We start from the raw sequence: 23,011 nt of genomic DNA on the forward strand, positions 1-23,011 counted from the left end.
CTTAGTTAAATTAAGGTGTTTAAGCATCTTTTATGCACATGCCTTGGAATAAGATGCTACTGGTGTGTATCTGGAGACAAATCAATGGTACTGGCATATTTTAAGATCTGTCAGTGCAGTTATATTTAGTTGAAACCACTCAAACTTGTGTTTTAATCTAGGCCTTACCTAGATTAAAGGAAAACACCACCGTTTTTAAATATTTTACTATGTTCTCACCTCAACTTAAATGAATAAATACACACCTATCTTTTATCAATGTGTGCACTTAATCTTTGTACAGCACCTTGTGAATGTGTTGGCATTTGGCCTGGCCCCATTCATTCCTTGGGATCCAAACAGGGATGAATTTAGACCAAACACTTCCATGTTTTCCCTATTTAAAGACTGTTACATAAGAAGTTACACTAGTAAGTATGGTGGCACAAAAGAAAACTTTTTTTTGGAGCCATAGGAATGAATGGGGCTAGGCTAAATGCTAACACATTCAAGAAGCGCTGTACAAAGATTAAAGTGCATGCATTGAAAAAAGATAGGTATGTATAAATTCATCTAAGTTGAGGTAAGAACATGGTAAAATATTGAAAAACGGTGGTGTTTTCCTTTAAGCCTTGTCTGTTAAACCGGGGGTAAAAGGAGCGGTTTCCCGGACGGGGTTTAGATTAATCCAGGACTAGATGCTAGTTATACAATGACATTTTATGTAGTTTACAATAAACCGTACAATAAACAATACTGGTGTGCAAAAATGCCACTAATATATTTTAAGATATGTCACTACAAGTTATTTTTTAATTAAGGCAGCTCAAACATGCATTTAGGATAAGCCCTGTCCAGGAAATCGCCTCAAAGCTTCTCAGACTTATGGATTTAGGTCCGTGTCAAGATATGAGGTATTAGCCCGGCTCCTCGAAGTCCTAAATCCACCATGCAAAGTGGCAGGTCATTGATATCAAGGTGACACCAGCCTTCACTGGCTCTCCTGTGATGTGATGTGATGTGAGGAAAAGACAGGAGAGATGCTCAGGGCCACTTTCTTTAAGCTCCATTAAGCTCAGTGGCAAATCATAGCCTAATACCTGTTGTCACTGTGAATTCACTGAAGTGAAAATGCTTTTCCAGGCCACAGGGTGACACACACATTCACATTCATACACACAGCCCACTCTCTCTCTCTCTCATATGATGTTATTCACTTACTTAAATTTACAAGCAGGCAATAACATATGATGGCTGTGCAATTTTACTAAGTAACCAAACCACCTCTGCTGTTTTAAAGCATCATTTCTGTTCCTCAGCTAGTAGAGCAATGACAAAGCTCAAAGGTTCTAGTACCAGGAAACACACATATACTGTAAGATATTCACACAAAAAATATCAATTTAAAAACATATATCACTGTGCAGGCCGGATACAAATGTGCAGTAGGCGTAGTTTGACCCGCAGGCCTTGTATTTGACACATATACTTTGTGCTGAGCATTGGTGTGTTACACTGCTCTTGGATTGAGAGTTCAGCTCCACCCCAAAAAAACATACCTGCCTGTAATTATCAATTTATCCTAAAGACCTCAATAAGATACTTCCACAGAAAATTTTACAGCAGTTTGTCATAAAAGCAAAAGAGTTCGACAAGAAATCCATGATCATATTTATTATAGGAAAAGTTTTGTTTTGCATTTTTTTTGGGAGGTTTTGCTGTCGCTGGAGGAAGTCAGTGCTGTCCACTGACCGGAGTAACATTAAATAAGTATTGTATGCGTTAACAAATATGACATTTAAATAATATGACAGAGATGTGCATCTGTATCTAAAATAAAACAGATAGGAGATCAAGTGATTGACGTTTGGACTTCTCATTAGATTTACATGACGTTTACATTAGGCATTTAGCAGACGCTTTCATATAGAAATTTAAAAAGTGAGGAAGGAAAGCGTGAAGATTTGTCATTACGTGCATCTTCTTTCTATGTGTAGAAAAAAGTAGGCTATTAAAATGTATAATATATAATGTATATAATAATAATAATAATATAGATCAGGTATAATAATATATAATACAGAAAATATTATAATATAAAATATAATATGTACATTTTTAATATAAAAAAATAAACATTATAATTATATAGTATTTGATTATAGCGTACGAGTGGTTTTAGGTTTTCTTGAATTTTTGCGTACACTGTAAAAAATAAATTGTTGGCTCAATGAATTATTTTTTAGTAACTAGTTCCACAGAAATTCTACGTTCACTCAATTTCTAACTCCAAAGTGTTACCTGGATTGATGTTTTTTAGTTGGCCCAATCTTGACTCAAATATAAAAAAGTATGTTGGCTCAATTAGCTTTATAGTTCATTCAACTAAAATGTTTTAATCAGTTGAATTTACAGCAAAGACTCTGTCAATTAAAATTTAAGTATTTACTCAATGTTTTATGTGTTACTTCAATTAATATTTATTATTTTAATAAACTTTTTGAAATTATTTATCAAATAATTTATGCTGGTGTTGTTAACAAATAATTAACTTCAGTCAAATAAAAACAAAAGCTTTATTCACTTATCATACAGACTGAACATACAGAATTAAGTCTTTTTAGAAGGCAAAACAGTCCAAAAAGCATTCCAGTCAGTCAGAACATCTCCAAAACCATTTAGAAGAACTTTCACCATGTGTCCCTCTGGTCTGCCTCTCCATCATCACCGCTCTGGTTTGATAAACAGAGGAATATAAATACACACACACATACATAAATACATGTTTAATATAATAAAGCTTGACGGTGAAAGACTTTAACGTTATACCCTAAAATTGCCAAATTTCCCTCAGACATCACACACAATTGAATTAAACACTATTGGGCAGTTTTCTCGGACAGGGCTTATTACTGACTAAAATACTGACATCTCTTAACATATGAGTGCTATTGTTTTGTCTCAAAATGCACGCCAGTATTGTTTTTTATAAGGTTTGTTTGTAGAAATGTCCCAATTATAATTAAGACGGAGTCCTAAACCCTGTCCGGTAATCTTAACTAAAATAGCTCCACTTTAACTCGGACACATAACATAACACACCTTTATATAACTTATATCTTTACAAAAACGTCGAGTATTTGCGTCTTTGCCAATTAATATAGTCTAAAATTAACATTTATTTACAAACACTTACCTGACGTGAACTTGAGGAAACGGCTGATGACTTGTGTCGTTGTGGGAAACAGTGAGTGATGCCAGCTGTTTGCGTGCGAATTGATCTCAGATGAAATGACCTGTGATCCAGATCCTTCCGAGTTAAGACATTTTAAATTAAAATCTCACGCACATACTGTACATACACACACGTGCGCGAGCGGGTCGCGCGCACGCGGCGCGCACACGGGTACACACACGGGTATATTTAGAAGTTTTATCTAAGATTGTTATGATATTTGGGACTATTTCTCCACCCGCTCCTTCAGCTCTGAAGTTCAAATTCACATGCAGTCCGGTTATAACAAATGTAAAAGATATGAAACATCACTCAACATCGATATCAATTAAGTGCAATTCTAAAATGTGATTTAAAACATAATCCTTTCATTAGTATGAGAAATTAAAATGAATTAAATCGCATGTTTAAACGCCACAGAGATATCAGAGCCAGCAGTCGATTTCTGATGGGCTTGCCGAGGAGAGGCTGCGCTGGGCGGGGTGTGAGTGCTTGAGCGACGGTGATTTTCTGGAGCTCATCTTGAGCTCATCTCCGTCCGAAAGTGTCCGAGCACATTTTTAAATAGACGCTATCTTTATTAACCGACCGCATATTTAAACTTAAAGCACACACATTCACGCATGAACAACTCTTACAATTACATTTTGTGACCAAATAACAGTAATATTATGAGCATTTTGTTGTCAGGAACATAGCTGTCATAAGTCCACATATTGACCAGATTTGTCTTAATTAGTTCAGTCAACAGTAGCCATTCTGAATGTTGACTGAATTTGAAAATAACCATTCATTTAATATTTTAAACACAGATTTATCTAGACTTAAAATAATATGTCTTCTCAACTAGCTCAAACAAAAAAATTGGTTCAACTTATATATTTTTGCCTGTCCAACATTTCATTAATTGGATTTTTTACAGTGTACATTTAAAAAAAAAGTTTTGTTAAATCACGATTTGTTCGTAAAAACATTCGTATGCACATCTTACGCACAAATTTGTGCGTACGCATGCTTAATGATGAGACCCAATGACTATGATTTAATAAGAAACTAAACCCTAAACCAACTTTTTTTAGTTAATAATCTGTAAGAATGGGGCTTTATTAGTGCTGCCCTCTTCAGGTAAAACGATGGCTACTGCAGTTGAATTTTCCTATTGGATGTTGCGGTACTATGTGACATAAGCAGTACGACGTGACGTAAGCAGCTAGCTACACACTGTGAAAAAATGCAGCACAAAGTTAAAACAACTTGGTTTTGCAAGTCAATTCAACCTAATATTTTAAGTTTTGGCTTAAAAAAGTTGACATAACTTATAAATTCAAGTTGAAATTGTATAACTTAATTTTTTTAGGTTAAAGTAACACAAAAATATGTGTTGATTTGACAAAAGTGCTGTTTTTTACAGTGTACCCACGCTCTTGTTATGATCTCACCACCCCCTTGGTACGAGCTCAGTTAGTCCCCTCATATCTACGTTTGGGGTCTGCCCACTTTTCTTGCATTTTTCAAATATTGCCAGTGGGTGGAATCAGGCTCTGACCAGGGGTTTAGTTACGCTTTAAAGCAACTATTAAAAAACCCAGCACAGACCAAATGTCTACTGCAAAAGGGTGACAAACCTGATACATAAAACCTGATAAATGCATGACTGTGAACTTTGGACAAGTTGTAGGCTACCAAAATAATTTTCATATCAAAATGCTAAATCAGTACATGCAATTGAAATCAAATTTAAAGCCCAGTAAAAATATTTAGTATTTAACAGTTATTCATTCTTATATGCTGGCGAGCACATGCACAAACATTAATAGGCCATTCCTTGTAGTGCAAATGAAATTCAATTTTGGAAAACATGGAAAGCCATCTCTCTTCCGCTGTGTGTGTTCTATAGAACAACAAAGCAACTCTGAAACACAAAAGCAGAAAGACAGTAAAATAATGTCATTCTCACAGCAGCAATCTCATTGAACTGCTGAACGCATTCATCGCCAATCTTTTCGTTCTCAACGTTACAATGGCAACTCATTCTCCCAGCTCTGTTCCAGACCACTGTTTCCAAGCAACTGGACACAAAATCACTTCCCTCATGATTCGAGAGATGCCAATGGCATTGGGATGTGATTATCACTGCCTCATATCTAGCATCAATCCGATACCCAATTTCTGAGCGATTTTCAGCAACCAGCCCAAGCTGCCCCAAATGGAAACATTTAACATACAAAAAGCGAGAGCTCCAAAAGAAGCGATGGATATCAAAATGTGCTTGGCTTTATATTTAATGTGGAGACCTGTCCATGGTATACCCAAGAGGAAGAGCGAGAGGAGGCAAGCAAAGGGAAAAAATAAACGCACATGCCAACAAAGTCAAGAATTTGGCACCAAGTTGCTATGAATCTGCCACATTCATCTGACAGTCGAGGTCTCATTTCAGGCCTTGTTTATACCTTGACCAAAATGCATCTTGCAGGTGTAAACAGCCCCTCAGAGCCAGAAAGGAGCATAGGCCTAGTGAAACCTGCTTTAAGGCAATAGTTTGAAATCATCCATTGTAATGAAATGAAGCCAAAAATGTCCAACCATAGGCACTGCCATGTTACGTAAAAACGTCAGAGCCAGGGCATGCGCAGAAGGAGCCGCAGTATCAAACTTTCGCCCAAACGCCCATTTCAACCACGCCAATTATAACAACATGCCCCGTTTCTATATCATCAAATTACTAGCTAAAATAAGACTTTTGAACAATTGAACAAATATCAGTGTGATAACAACTACCTTAAAGGACCAAAACCATCTTTCGAAAAATTTTATTGGTGGTGTAAATAATTTTTTATTTAGAGGTGAGTCCCGTTTGTTTGCATGGAGAGGGCGGAGTTTATGACATGTACTGCAGCCAGCCACCAAAGGGCGATCCAAGAGCCAGCGGCTTCAATTTTCAAGATGTATGAGGCACACCCGTTCGAAATCCATGATGTTTGAATAAAAAATAACAACATTTCAACATGTGATATCATATACAGTACAGTCATCATATCATATACGGTACAGTACTCAGGAGCAAGGCTTTGAACCGATTCATGCAACGAAAACCAGAAACTTTTGATGTTTAAATATGTGTTCCAGAACAGAATCGTTTATTTAAAATAATGGTAACCGGTTAATACTGTTATTTTCTTCGTTCTTCGACAAGATTTCTGTGCAATATGACTTGGTGAAGTTTACTTCTGGTCGTCGTTGACTCATCGGAGAAATGAGGAGCGTGCCACCAGCAAGTAGCCTACTCAAGCCAAGTTTCTAATGCTCAATCATAAGAGGTAAATATTGTAGGCTACCAAGTATCTCAAGATGTTTTTTTTTTTATACTAATTAGTGTAGTGGATCGCAGTTGATCCGTGATCAGATCACGACCCACGGTTCAGCTCCTACACGATTCGCGGATTAATACGCAAATTTGGGTGAAAGTTGATAATTTGCACGTGTTTCAAAGGCTTGCCAATGTTAACACTTAAAGGAACAGTATGTAGGATTGTGGCCAAAACTGGTACTGCAATCACACAACTGGTGGCCAATAAACAACATGACAACATAAACATCAGTTGAGGGCTGCAACTCCACTTTTTAAATGACAATATCCTGACCGGACCACTGTTGTGAGTGATATAAGTATTTGAAATGAAAATGATTTCTTAATGTCTAGTGACAAATCAGGGCCATTTTATGATTAATTGATATAAATTTCTTACATACCGTTCCTTTAAGTGATTTTAAACAATTTAACTGCAAAAAGTGAGCAATTTTCTGTACGCACAGACGCGCATACAGTTGAATGTGTCCGGTCCAACTCCAATCAAACATAATTATCCCTTCAAAGATCAGAACTCTTGATGTGTAAACTTGAGAGAGAGTTGCGCTACTGTGTCTCAATCTGTAGACCATTAAAATACATTTGGTGAATAAAGCACTTGAAAAACAATATAATTTTCACTTTATGTGGAGCAACTGTTTATGCTGCATCTTTTTCCCAAAGCGCCGTTTGGAATTCGTCCTCCATCTGTGTGTGTGCGCGTGTTTAAGTGCACTCAAAAGTGCATACACGGAGAGATGCATTTCAAAAAATAAAAAAGAACAATCTTTCTGTTCTTGACAGGACACATACAAACAAAATGATCTCGAAATACCACAGCATTCTTTTTCTAATAAAAACATTTGTTTAAGTTGTAAACGACATGGCAGAAATTGTCCTTGTCTTAATTCATGTATAATGCTGGAAAAAAATTTAGACATGTCAGAATTACAGTTATGCCGCTTATAAAATGTAGTCTTTTTTAATGTTTGATGACAAGATAGAGACTTAAGGAAAATTATGTAGATGAATTTAATGTCCTAATGATCAGCCTACTTATTTGTATGTCCCACAGCTGACATGGAACGTTATTAACCGGTTCAGGAACGTCAATTTTAGGGTTGAACCGAAAACCGGAAACGTTAAAATACTGTTTCTGTTCAGAACGAACCAATTGGGGGAAATCTGGTTTAAAGCCCTGCTCAGGGGTCTGCATAGAAAAGTCCAAACACCAAAACAATTTCATAAGCACTATAAAAACAATGCTGGAGCAAGAACTGTGCAGAATACTCATAACCTCTTACACAGATCAAACAGTAGTCATATTTCAAATACACCAAAAACTTCATTTCCCACTAAAAACAGCTCCAGATTTTATGGTCCAGACGGCTTTTACAGTAAGATGGTATTAACAGGATAAACAGTCTCATCTCAAAACCATACTCAGCACTGTGTTTTTACCGCATTAACATTTATTGGAATGCATAAATGTACATAAAATATCAGTGATTGCTATATAAATATTGGGTTTATTTGTAGCATTAACTAACAATACATTATATGGGTCCAAATTATCAATTTTTTATGCCAAAAATCATGAGGATATTAAAGGAACAGTATGTAGGATTGTGGCCAAAACTGGTATTGCAATAACAAAACTAGTGGCTAAAACTGATACTGCAATCATACAACTGGTGGCCAATACACAAAATGACAACATAAACATCAGTTGAGGGCTGCAACTCCACTTTTTAAATGACAATATCCTGGCCAAACCACTGTTGTCAGTGATATAAGTATTTAAAATAAAAATGATTTCTTAATGTCTAGTGACATATCAGGGACATTTTATGATTAATTGATATAAATTACTTACATACTGTTCCTTTAAGTAAAGATCATGTTCTCTGAAGATATTTTAAAAATTTCCTACCAAAAATGTATACATAAATAGTATCATGTGTTGCTACTTTAAAGGCGATTTTCTCAACATTTAGATTTTTGCACCCTCAGACTTCAGATTAAATAGTTGTATTTTGGCCAAATATTGTCCTATCCTAACAAACCATACATCAATAGGACTTCCCTACAGTAAGTAAACAGAAGCAGTCACTTGGTTAAAATGAAAAATTACAAAGATACTTCCAAAGAGTGCATCACACAGTCCCATTATTATTCTAAAGGCAATTAAATTCTCGCAGAAGAATTATGAGGAATGAATTGGCAATTTAATCTGGTGCATTACCATAAAACATGTACTCAATACAGTGGAACAAGATAAACAAAAGCAAGAACAGAGCAGGAGCTGATAATGGGGGAGCAGAATAATAACCATTAGCCTGTTTTTTAATGGGCCTTACTGAGAGATACTCAATTTTAGAAGGGAAAAGAAAAACACCATTAATGAACATATGCTTTATTGTCTTTGAGACCCCGTGTCTTCTCTAGATATAAAGACTTCCATGTGTTTCGCTCTAACCACACACCGGCTGTATTTGAGTGAACTTGTTTCCTGTATTGTGACCTGAGAGGTGGTCCTTAAAGACCCACAGAAAGTTAAAACCCAAAATTGGAGCAATTGAATGTAATTGACATTGAACCTGAACATTTCAGCCAATCAGAAAACATCCAAACCAGCTCCAGAGAAACATTTTATTACTAAGAAATACAATGTTCTTTTTCATTTCAGTACTAACTTTGTTTTAAATGTTCCTCCCAAAAATCATTAAAGGAAATGGAGCTATTTTGATAGCTCACTTGTTAAAGCATTGCATTAGCAGAACAAAAAACACATACTGATAAAATACTATGTAATGCACTGTAAGTCGCTGTGAATGAAAGCATTCGCCAAATGCATGAATGTACATAAAAATATCAGTTATTGCAATATAGAGATTAGGTATATTTATAGCAATAGCCAACAATACATTGTATGGGTCGAAATGATAGATTTTTATGCCAAAAATCATTAAAGGATTAAGTACACTGAAAAAAAAACAACTTGTAAAATATACTTATAAAATTAATTGTAACAATTTGCAAATTTTTAAGTAAAATCTACTGCTTTTTTATAGTACATCTTACCTAATAAAATCAAATAAAATCTACTTAATAATGCATGAAACACATTTGTTAAATAATTAAGTAAATGTCACTTAATTATTTTTATTTTAGTAGTTAGATTTAATTTAATTGTTTAGGTAAAGTCTATTACTTTTTTGAATATTGAAGCTTTGCTGTCCTAAAAATATTAAATAAATCTTATTTTCTGTTTTAGGGTAGATTGTATTTACTGTTTGTTTTAACATTGTTGTATGGACTTATACATAGTGTTATAAATGGCATTATAACACACAATTCATGACTGACTATAAGTCAGTCATTAGATAAACTTGATTCTCAGAAATACAATAAAATGTTCTGAATAGGGTTTATGTAAGGAAACACTGATTACCTGAACAGTGATTTCACAAAATTATAATTTACAACAAAACAACATCAATAATATAAGAGCTTAAACCTGTATGACATTTTATTAACAAATACCTAAGGAGTTAAAATTCTTATTAGTTTTAATTTTGTGAAAAATCTTTGAAAAATCTAAATATTCAGGCGCAACGGATTGTTATTCCTTACAAAATGTGCAATAAATGTAAGTTCATTTTACTTGAATGTTTAAGTTTAATGGATTTTATATGGTTAAGTTAAATGAACTCAGATTTTTTACTTGAACACGCTTAAGTCTTTAAAAATGTACTTAATTATTTAAGTGCAGTGACTATAAAACAGTTAAATAATACAAGAAAATATCTAATACGACTTACTATTCCCACACAGTTCATTTTGGCATGACATTTCAAAATATCTCACTTTCAACATTTGATATGTTATCTATATTCTATTGTAAATAAAATATAGGTTTATGAGATTAGTAAATTATTCCATTCCTTTTTTACTCACAATTTCTACATTGTCCCAACTTTTTCTGATTTTGGGGTTGTATTTGTATGTTTATATATTTATATAATATATTTATATAAATTTTGTGAAAATCACAAAAATGCTGGCGGGCAAGTTCCTTTAAAAAAAGACTGGCGGCGAATGAGTTAATTTTGTATTTATCATCATTTTACTTAGAAAAATCTAGTTCTCAATAAATGTTAATATTACTATGTAGAAATTAAGAGGGTTAATCTAATATATTTGCTACACCAAAAAGTTATTTTTTTCAGTGTAAAAATTTTGTGGATTTCCTACAATAAATATATTAGAAATATATTTATCATTAGTATATGTTGCTAAGGACTTCATTTGGACAACTTTAAAGGCGATTTTTTTAAAGGCCAAATATTATCCTATTCTAACAAGCCATACACCAAGGGAAAGCGGTTTTTTAAGCTTTCACATGATTTTGATTTTTGGATTCATTTATCTTTTCATTGACTTTTTATGTTTTTATTAAGTGATGTGGGCCTGTGAGGAGACAGCGTGTGTTTTGTTTGTTTATGAATGTGTTTGGGGCAGTAATGAGGGCTTCTTATAAATAATTGTTTTTAATCAATACTTTGCCTTTATTCATATTGTATGATTGTTTCATTTTAATGCATGTAGAAGTTCCAAGGAAAAAGCATCAGATACCCCGACAGCCAATAAACTAATATGGACTTTTAAATTGATCAATGAAAGAAGAAACTTAAACAATGCTAAAAGAACACAAAGCTGACAGAAGCTCTCGCTTTAAACACAGCATTGCAAGTATATTTCATAGATAAGGCAATCCTACAATGCATAACTCTGCTTACCAAAAAAAATATATATATTTAATGCAGAAGAACATAACTGCCCTTAGAAAGTAGCTGTGTAGTTGATAGTGAGACTACTCGTTCAGTTTTGAAATTGAACTCAGATGGTCTTCCACTGACCAAAAAAAAAAAAAGAAGCGTCAATCAATGTCTGTCAGATTAATCTCTAAAGTGCAAGTGTGCAGAGACACACAAACATGTGCAACTACACACAGCTTTGTCAGGGCATGGAAAGGGTTGCAATGTTGCTGAGATCTCCTACAGAAAGATAAAAAGGATGTAAGCAGAGAGTCGGTTTGGAAATTGCATCCACAATAGTTTGTTATCTTCAGAGGGATGCCTGGAATCACCACAATCCTTCAAAACCAAATCACATCTCTTGTGCTCTTCACTCAACACAAATCTCCACTGACAGCTCGGCATGTGAGCTTCCCGTGAAGATCAGACTTGCTTCTAACACACTCTTTCTAACCTCATCTGTTTTTATATTGAAAGAAACAGAACAAAACTGAAAACATCTGTCAAGAAGGGCCACTTATTGAAGATGATCTTTCTGTGAGCTTAAACCCAATGTTGCTTCTCTACGACACACACACGGACACATGCACACTCACTCTCTAATCCCCTTATTAGTGTACCCATGATCCTCTAACTCCACTAGTTTTTAACTCTGCTCATTTTGATTTTACCCTGTAAGTTTTAACTCGAAAAAAATCCAAGTCTTTCTTGGTGGACCCTCAACTGCGAGTGGTAGAACCAGACTGGCGAAGCTTAAGTGCGACAGAGAGGATTTCAATACATGCTGCTGTATTTCCTCTAGCCATTAAGTGGCGTCTCCTCACTTTAGGGATAATCTAAAGAGGGATGGTAAATCAGCTTCCCTTACGCTGCTTCAGGATCACATGCCTTATACTGTTTAACACAATTTTTGACTTTACACACACACACACACACACACACACACACACACACACACACACACACACACACAGGCAAAATGCAATGCATCTCCTGGGGTACATACTATACACACGACCTACGTGTTAAATGTACGTAGGGTTTTTAAAAATCCGGTGGTGGGCATACAGTACGCGCACACTCTTCTGATCATGAATATTGCGTAACGGCACTTGGGGTTCCCACACCTTAGTTAACTTCAAATTAACTTTCAAGGACTTTCCAGGTCCAATACCCTAAAATTCAAGGACTAAATGTGTCCCCACATTTCAAGTGAGAGCAAGGTTACATCATGTTACCTTTTAAGATACATTGTTACAGTTCCCTTTCGAGGGAACTGGCACTGCGTCACTGCGGTAACACTTTGGGGACACCTCCAAGGGTAAGTGCGTCTGAATGTGTACATCAAATTCAACCAATGGTGAGGCTTAACGACAAAGACAGGGTGACGCGGGAGCCAGGATGTATATTGCTATCTGAAATATTGCCAAAGACGGCGTTACAGGGACGCAGGAAGTATGGCAAGGGAGACACAGCCTTTCTCAGGGAACAACAGTTACATACGTAACCCGAGACGTTTTTTATGTGTCAAACACAACTATGCAAAAAAGCATTTTGGTATGAATCAACATGAATCATATAAAGTGAACATTTTAGCACATGTGCTTAAAAAGTCTAGAATTTTTATGATATTATCCTTTTTTCCAGAAAACTTCTTGCATAAAATATATTCCAGCACTTTTAATGATCTGTATCTATGTATGTTAGGGATGTGCATCGATGCATCACGCTCCCATTAAAAAGACCTGTCTAAAATCGATTCTGAATCGTAAGGCTCCGATTCAGTGTTTCATGCACAGCTTGTGCATGTACTACGTCTCCGTGATCAGTAGGAAGTCCTTATCAATCTAAAATCACTACAAGTTTGACTCGTTTATAACGTGCATTTAAAAAAGCAACACTCGTTAAGCACAATCATTTAAAATATTCTTTATTATCATGAAAATACCCGAAACAATCTGAAGAACAGCGATATAAATATTCCTCTAGATATTTCCTGGAATAGTGTTAGTAATGCTGCTACTTCTGTGGCACAAATGGTGTTTCTAAGCGAGGGCGCCCCCTGGCATTTGGATGTGGCTGCATTTCACCGTAATTCATTCAAATTCATTCATTGAGAAAACGCACATTTGCCCGATTAATTGTCACAACCCTAATGTATGTATATTTTCAAAAACTTCCCAGGGCCTTGAAGTTTTTCCTCCAGATTCACAAACTTTCAAGGATTTCAAGGACCCGTGGGAACCCTGGGCACTGTATGTGGACCGTTGCATACGAGTAAAAAGTGGACCACACATCAGCCTTAAGATTTCTGTTTTGTTTGTTAAATAAAAAATATGAATGAAATGCTAATGTTTAACTCTTTCCCCGTCAGCGTTTTAAAAGAAGTTGCCAGCCAGCGCCAGCATTTTTATGATTTTCACAAAAGTTTATTACAGTATATCAAATGAAAGAACAGACCATCTGCTTTCGAAAAAAAAGTTTCATCCTACTTTCATTAGTTTTTTTATCACTTCTCAAATATGGGTAGGTTTCTTCAAAAATATTTTTTTTAAGTAAAAAGCTGAGATAATTGCATTTTTGTGAATGACTTTTGATAGAGATCTGTGCCTGGTTGCATGAAACTCCTTAAGTGAGGGTTTCCCTGAGGGAGAAAATTTCCCTGAGGTAAGGGATTTATTTAAGAGCGTTGCAACAAAGGTCTTAACTGTCACCCTTACCTAAGTGTTGATACTAAGTATTTTACGATAGTCTCTGCCAAAACACGGCAGCGGAGAAGCAGTTGCTACGGTTACAAAATCTCACAGCGTAAACAAATCAACGCACGCAGCTCAACAGACGGCGAATTTGTGTACAATGAAACATCGCAAATAACAGACTGTAAAGTGCCGCATGCATGAATACTCAAAGTAATTCAAACTGGAAACACTTTATTTTGACGGACGATCAAACCGCCATTCTTCTGATAAATGCGCATCACTTTTCTCTAGGGATTATTTCGATTGTTAGAAATGCGCGTTTGTGCTTCATTTTCTTAAAAAAACCATAAAATCAGCCATCGCGTGTGACGTTAAGGGACCTGTTTTAGTCCCTTAAGTTTTTAAGGGAAAATGTGACTTAAGGACTTTGTAGCAACGCATAGCAGAACTTAAGGTAATACTTTAGCATTCAAGGGTAAATACTTATTGACAGCCTTAAGGTTCACTTAAGGGTTTTTCTTGCAACCCATTTTTTATTAAGGGTACCCTTAACCTTATATTTAAGGGATTTCTTAGCTTGAGGACTTTCATGCAACCGGGCACAGATGATCAAAACATACATGTAGTTTTAACTGTTTGCATAAGGGGCTGCTTCCGGGTTTTATAAGTTGGGTAAGAGCGCAACCTGGATATAGCGGAATATGGATTGCCAGAAAAACTTGTTATTGGCAGGGAAGTGTTTTTTTTAATTGACGAGTTAACTCGTCAATGGGGGGGAAAGAGTTAATAAAGAAATATTTTCCCCAAAGTCCCATGGATAGAATTAGGTAGGTAGCTAGCTAGCTAGCCAGATAGATAGATAGATAGATAGATAGATAGATAGATAGATAGATCTAGAGAGTGATTGTAATGCAGGAGATTATGCGAGTGCCGTGCTGTGTTGCTGTTTCACCTTGGTGCGCACATGGATACATAGAAGAAGTCTGTGTAATAAGGGGAGTGGGGACTGTAATTCTCTAATGGCATCTGCTCAGGACACAGAACGAGAGAGAAAGAGAGAGAGAGGCAGATGTTTTTAGCAAAGCTATAAAAAAATGCATTTGATACGTAAGGGGAAGGAAAAAAATCTTTCCAAAAGCAGCTGAGATGCATAATAAGGAGCTGCACTCTAAGATTGCCACGGCTTGCAGCGAGAGCCCAGATCTGAAAGTGTGACCTTGCCTGCTAAAATGACAAAGAAAAGCGAGTACAGACACAGACACACACACACACACATACAAAACTGCCTCCCATTTCATTATTTATGTGACCTCTCTCTGGGTTTGGCCATTCTCTGCACATATTAAACACCAGTGGATCTCATTTGGATGTCGGGTACCAGAGGGGTTACGTCTCTCTGAGCTGCATCTTTAATATTGTTTGCTGTTTTGCCGTAGTTATCCCACTGCCCGCACCCTCGCGTTTCTCCTGTTTTGAGTTTGGTAAGTTATAGAGGTCGAAAGATATGGTGGATGCTACGTCCCTACTGTTTTCTTTTTTATTGCTTTAAACATAAATCGAACTAAATTCTATGAAGTTATTCAATTTTGCCAAATAAAGTAATTCAATGCATCCTCATAAAACTTCTTCTTTATGGTCTATCTCACCAAAATGATTTTATTTTGTTTTAAGGCTGATCAGATATTTTTATTTGAAAAGACGACAAAAATACAGATTAGAAGAATTTTGTTCAGATCTGTCAGCCATTGGGAGGCGGTGATATGTGTGGTTTTGTCATGAGGAACTTAGAAAGGCTGGTAGCGCTGTGAAACTCTGAAAAAAGCTTGGAAATGATGAAATGGAGCCGTAATGATTCACTATAATTCCTCTGCCCCTCATATTTGCCACCAGTCTGACGAATCCGGGGTAGGCCGCATTGACTATGCAGGGCTGATCAAAGACAATGTGTTGTTTTGAAATGGGGAGAACACAACCAGACAGAGCACAAAGAAGAATGAGACGGTGGCAGAGGAGAAAACTGAGAAAAACTTTGAATAATGCAGCCTACATTCTGGGTTCTCGGAGTTATGCCGGAGTCATTCCTGAAATGGCCAATTAAGTATAAAATATTCAAGCGTGTGCAACTCTCGCTGTGGCATGGCGCGAAGGACAGTGGACACACAGCTGAAGTGTGAGCGAGTATTTATTCATGTTTGCAATGGTAGTTCCTGCTAAAAAAACTTACACCAACCTTATACCATGGTTTCAGACTGGACTGCAAACCTGATCAAGCTTGTTAGGTATGTTGTGGTGGCTTAAAAGGGAAATTTTGAAACAGCTGGTCAGGCTAAAACACTACGAGTTTCTCCGAGACTGACCAGCAAGCCACTTTCAGCCAGTTTAAGCTACTTTTTAACACTTTACAATAAGATTGTATTTATAAACATTAGTTAAAGGTGCAGTGTGCAAATTTTAGCAGCATCTAGTGGTGAGGTTGCGAATTGCAACCAACGGCTCAGTCCACTGCTCACCCCTCGCTTTTGGAACCCATAGAGTATCTACGGTAGACGCCACCGGGAAAACATGTCATCGTTGGAGACAACTTAGTAAAAAAGTTTGTCCGTTAAGGGCTTCTGTAGAAACATGGCGTCACAAAATGGAAACTTCCACGTAAAGGGACCCTCTTTGTATGTAGATCAAAACATTTCATTCTAAGGTAATAAAAACATAACGGTTCATTATAAAAAGGTCTTTATACACCCCTGATAATATAGTTTGGTATATTATTTTGCATTTCTGTCAAGAGATCCTTCTAAAAATTACACACTGCACCTTTAACACTCTCAGGTACAAAAGCTGTCTGGGATGATACCTTTTCAAAAAGTACACTTTTGTATCTAAAAGCATATACACATTGGTGTACATACTGGTACTGCAAAGATACATATCTGTACCAAAATGGTACAGTACCGTCCCAGTTACAACTTGTGTACCTTAATTTCTAAAAGTTTAGTACCCACAAGAATGAAAAAACCTCTTTAATAAAAAACAACTCTTTTGCTGCGTCCGAAACCACCTACTACATACTATATAGTACGCGAAAAGAAGCAGGCGAGGCGAGTAGTATGTCCGAAAACATAGTATTCGAAAAACAGTATGCAAAAAGTACCCGGATGACCTACTACTTCCGGTTAGATTTTGCAGTGTGCATACGATGGACGCTTCACTATCCCATGATGCCCCGGACGAGGAGTTATCCAACGAAGAAGAAGAGGCACGTGGCTGTTTTCGCGCTGAAATGACACGACGTGATGACAACGTATGTCACGTGATGTAACAACATGGCGGATGTAGTACGTCCGAATCTCATTCATACTACCAGGATTCATACTATACAGTACCTACTGTTTTAACGCCAAGTAAGTAGGTACTTCATCTAATTCAGTACCTACTATAAAGTATGCGGTTTCGGACGCAGCCTTAGACACGTCAATTTTTTCAATTCATCTTTTTTCCATTAGCCATAGCGCCAATATTTTCTTAAACTGTATATCTGTGGCATGGGTCTCATTTGCATGCATTTGTCTGCTATTATAAATCATAGTCCATTGTAGTGATTTACAAAAAAATGCATTGTATTTATGCTTCAGCTCTTTGTCTGCACTTACGTCAAACAAAGCTTAGCTTTTTCTCTTTAAGCAGTGCCCATTCATGTGGCACATTTAAAGGAAAACACCACCGTTTTTCAATATTTTACTATGTTCTTACCTCAACTTAGACAAATTAATACAAACCTATCTTTTTTCAATGCGTGCACTTAATCTTTGTACAGCGCCTTGTAAATGCCCCATTCATTCCTTAGGATCCAAACAGGGATTAATTTAGAAGTCACCAAACACTTCCATGTTTTCTCTATTTAAAGACTGTTACATGAGTAGTTATACGAGTAAGTAAAATTCTTAGCGGATAAAAAAGTAAGAGCTATATTGTATGGCGGAAGAGCACTTAGTTTGCAACACTAACATTGACGGATGTTTGAGCAAGAGGGGGAGTAGTCAGAAGTGCTGCAAACTAAGTGCTCTTCCGCCATACAATATAGTCTTATTTTTTATCCGCTTAAAAAATCGCCACGCTTTATTTTGTGTCACCATACTTACTCGTGTAACTACTCATGTAACAGTCTTTAGGGAAAACTTGGAAGAGTTTGGTGGCTTCTAAATTCATCCCTGTTTGGATCCTAAGGAATGAATGGGGCCAGGCCAAATGCCAACACACTCACAACGCACCGCACAAAGACCAAGTGCACGCATTGAATAAAGATAGGTATGTACCAACCTGTCTACGTTGAGGTAAAAACATAGCAAAATATTGAAAAACTGAGGTGTTTTCCTTTAATATCCCCACCTTAGCTTTCTGCCCTTTCTAAACGCCATGCATGGGCAGAAGGCAGCAGAAGAGTGCAAAAGAGAGCGAGCGCAGGGTTCGTGATGGGTAGATCAGCATTCTGCTCAAGCTTCACATTCCACTGCCTGGGAATGACAGATTTTCTGTTGCCTGAGCAGGATCAGTTAATTTCACCCGTCTAGATTTTTATGGGCTTCCAAATCATTGTTCGAATTCCACCAGGAGCGAGCGACTGGGGCAGAATATACATTTTTACACACTAGACTCCTGCAAACACAGGTGAGAAGTGTATCTGCTGGAATGGAGATTGACAAGACGTGAAACAGGTTGAAAACAACCAAAGGTACGAGCTGATAAAGGTCACATGGATAAAACATGGATCTTGTGTAAATAATCGATATGCTATTATCACACTTGATTAAGCCTAAATCCAACTACAGAGAGTTTCACGTGTTATATTACATTAAATGATGCTTTAGATGTGTGTTTGTGTCTTTAACTGTAGGTCAAAATATGGTCCCAAGCTGTTACTGAGGCAGTCCCCTATAAAAAGGTCCTAATTTGTACATTTAGGTACAAATAAATGAATAAATAAATTGTGTATGTTTCTTTGGGGTACTAATGCACTCTTTGGTGCAAATGTGTACTTTTTAAATGAGTACCACCTCAGTGACAGCTAGGGACCATTTTTTCAGTGTAAGGGCATAAATTTTAGTACTCCTCCTATTCATCTATCCCATCCCTGTTCGCAGGGGGGTTGGCTTACTTATGCACCAAGGACTTTACATATGCATATTGCTAGCAATGTGCCACAGTACAATCTCATTAAAAATTGTATTAGCATTACATGGGTTTATGACAGTATACAGATCACAATAAACTCCTGGACCATGTTGTTATTTTCATATAATTTCCTTTTTGCACTTCAGCAGCTTACAGACCATAATATGAGACTTTAGCTTGATGCGAGTTGTTGCGGTTGTCTGTGTTAAGTTTATCCCAAACTAAGGCTGTCACAATGATTAAATAATCGTATCATAGTGATTGTTTGACCTCATCACGTTGATTTCATATCACCGCAATGATTGCACATCTCTTAAAAAACACAAGGGGGAGCTGCAGCGCCTGTATAAACAAGACCGTATGTAATGGCGCTCCTTGACTGACAGTGTAACGCGATACATCACGAAGCCATTTAATACAATGGAAATACATCATTTAAAGAAATGCTGCAAAACTTTGATAAGCAGTGAATTGCCAAGGAAAACATACATTTCCAAAACAGCAATTTCAAATTTAGGGATATTGTTTTTCATTTTTAAAACATACATTCATTAAATAATGACATAACAAATAAATTTGTTATGTGTATTAATATTTACTGCCAGGCAAACCTTGCAAAAGATTTAATTTAAATAATCACAACAATGTGTGAAAATATTTCATGAATAAACAAAAAAAATCTATGACAATTAAACGTCAAGGCCCTTAAACAGGCAATTAATCGTCATAATTGTCACAATTTATTAGACAATTAACTGTCCGCCAAATTTCATAACCGTGAAAGCCCAAACCAGAGCAGACATTCAAAAAAAAAATGTGAGGGGTCTCTGTCTTAATCCAACATGAGGGGTCTAATAGCCAAATTGCTTTCCTGCTCCGCCCAGCTGTGTCTTCAGTTACCCAAATGGGAATCAGAAGCAACCAGAAACCCTCCTTACCTGCAACCTACAAACAAGCAGGACAGGCTGTGTCAGATCTGTGTGTGTATATTCTTGTTTTATCTCTGATTTGAGCAAGGAGGGAGGTGTTGCCAGTGTGTAACATACATTTGTAATTACTTGTACAGAGATAGAAATAAAAAGACTTTAAAGAGGATAAAGAGATAGAGAAATAAAAAGACTTGAAAGAGGATAAAGATGGGTTAGTTGTGTGATGCCCTACCACGACCAAACTGTGCCTTTGTCTCCCCCCTGTGACTAAGAATGGTACTGCGTCTTACAACAAATTATTGGTATAAAAATTACAGCAATACCAACCAGATGAAAATAAAGTGATTTGATAGTATTATGAAATCAGTTCCAAAAACGTTGTCTTTTTTAATAATTTGCAAAAAGAAAAGGGTTCCTAAACAATTACTTTATCTCCCAACATCTCCATTTATTAGACAGAGAGTCCCACCCCAAAATCTCACCACTGGTAAGGCTGGTAAAAAACAAGATATTGCAAAGTGCAGTGAATTACATATTTCACCACAGGTGGCATAATTTTTAACTATCCACCCTACCATTACTGTGATTTGTGCACTTTATTTCAAGTTGCTAAAAAATATACACGCGTGTGTACCCTGACTGGTCTGTGTCATTGTTACCGATGCTTGAATCATTCATCTCGGCCGCAGGTTCGACCGGTGTCCCTCCTGACCTTCGCCTGGTACAATCAGCAGCCAGCGGCAGTTCGCCTTGGCAGACACTGTGAATCCTGACCTCTACTGGATGGATTACCTCCCATTCTTTTATACAAACATAACTCACCAAGCATGTTTGGTTACAAGCCTGTCAGGGGCCACTGCAAATCAGGGCCAGATGTTGTCATACTGATATCTCTTCTGGAAAGGACACAGAAACAATGTGATTTATTAAATCATATTAAATGATACTTCTCAAATATTAAAGTTCATCTTAAAAATGGGTTGCATGTTTGTTCGGATACAGTTGTGGACAACAGGGGAAATGCTAGGGTAAATAGATATAAAACATGCATTTAATCGTGCAAGATACAAAACTTATTAAATGGAAAAATGTGAAAATTAATTTGATTTCACATTGATTTTAATCTTTGACATAACCTTACTCAGTCAATATAAATGTAGCAGAGCGGTGCTAGAGAGAGAACATGAGCCTAAGATTTTAAGAACTCCGACTACGCCACCCCGGGAATTGCACCCGGGGAAATCTCAATTTACCCCCAAAATGATGGGTGAAGGACACAGGTTCGGTCCCTTATAATAAAGTAGGCAGGAGACGTGGGTATAATGCAAAATGTTACATAATTTTATTAATACAAATATTTAAAAACACAAGATTAAAAAGACACACCAAGTACTCATTCTTTCCCCTTAAAGGGAAAAGACACAATTTTAATTATAACAAAGAGGTTAAATCAAAACAAATAAAAGAGAATGTTACCAGCAGGGCTGAGGCTCCCAACGGCAGAGGACAGAATTCAGTTTGAGCAGAGCACACTTCCACACAACCACACACACCAAAGTGCACTCAAATCACACTACGAAACACACAAGATGTTACACAGCACACGATGAGAAGCACCACCACCGTAGAAATTCCTGTCACCCGTGGGACCCCAGCTCCTGCGGTAAACCAAAAATAAAGGTTAAAGACACTTAACAGAACATAAATTATAAACACTTTTTATAGATGGTTTAACTTCTCACAACTCCTCTATAGTGACCATTAATACAATACACAAACAGAGACAATAAAACATTAGGAGGGTTAATTTCACATACCACTCCCCTCTGTCACAGTGTGTTACTAGGTTCAATAGGCCACACATACACCCGGGCACGTTACAACGATGAGGAGTCACGTGCAGCAAACAAAGTATAAATACAAAAATAAACAAAAGAAACAAAATAATTAAAGAGGTTGGATAGGGGAACCACAGAGCTCATTCAGGGCATCATTTAATCTTTAAACCAAAAACGTTCATGTCCCCAACACATATGGATTTGAGCACTATATTGTGCGATATTGAAAGGTTGACCGGACACCAGCAGCACCCTTTAATGATGTCAACACGTGCGCACTGCAAGCTGAATAGCAGCGCTAAAAACAGCGCGAAGAGGTAATCACAGCCCGGAACGAGAGGGAGAATCCTAAAGCGAATACAGATGTAAACATTATGACTACACATTACTACTCTCACTTAAAGTTACAGGTTGCACACTTACCGCTTCTTACGCCAGGCATGACACCTTACGGACACTGGCATACAGCTGTCATGGCAGCCACCAGTGCCCTGGCATACAGGGAGTCAACCGGAGAGACTAGCACTTTTAAAATCCATGGAACAGTGCTAACAGGCACCAGCATCAGAGCCAACACACACTAGAATTCACATTTAGTTTTAAAATCACACACAACACATTAAAATAGCCATACGCTAAGAGCTAGGACGCTTACCTGTAACGACCGACAACAGACACAAGGGGAGGGAAATCAGACGTGACACATACACGGCTTCAGCCAATCAGCCTTTAAATAGAGAGCCCTACTCTCCAATAGGTGAACACAGCTGTCAATCACCTTGTCCCACTACATAAAGATAAAGATATCAAGGTTATATTGTCACAGAATGTCCTTTACATTATGTAGGATGATGTTATGTAGAAAACAATAAAACACAAAAAATTACTTTAGCTGAGTCATTCTACGAAACGGGTGCCATTTCCACTTTGCAATTTTCCAAATTTTCATTAAGAACAAAGTTTATTTTTTTTACTTACAACTTTAAATATATTGTTAAT

General features: G+C 36.8%; 2 long non-coding RNA genes across 2 annotated transcripts; both read right to left on the bottom strand.

The window, feature by feature from the left end:
• Positions 1–11,125: 11,125 nt before the first annotated feature.
• LOC129448497 (uncharacterized) lies at positions 11,126–21,071 on the bottom strand. Its single transcript, XR_008645755.2, has 3 exons — positions 20,834–21,071; positions 11,713–11,839; positions 11,126–11,620 (listed from the first exon to the last, which is right to left on the bottom strand). It is a non-coding gene; the product is annotated as an uncharacterized lncRNA (long non-coding RNA).
• Positions 21,072–21,492: 421 nt separating this feature from the next.
• LOC129427167 (uncharacterized) lies at positions 21,493–22,804 on the bottom strand. The gene is made up of 2 exons (XR_012371726.1): positions 22,436–22,804; positions 21,493–22,360 (listed from the first exon to the last, which is right to left on the bottom strand). It is a non-coding gene; the product is annotated as an uncharacterized lncRNA (long non-coding RNA).
• Between the last annotated feature and the right edge of the window lie 207 nt (positions 22,805–23,011).

This window comes from Misgurnus anguillicaudatus, chromosome 10 (genome assembly GCF_027580225.2).
Source record: "Misgurnus anguillicaudatus chromosome 10, ASM2758022v2, whole genome shotgun sequence".
In the NCBI taxonomy this organism is placed as follows: domain Eukaryota; kingdom Metazoa; phylum Chordata; class Actinopteri; order Cypriniformes; family Cobitidae; genus Misgurnus; species Misgurnus anguillicaudatus.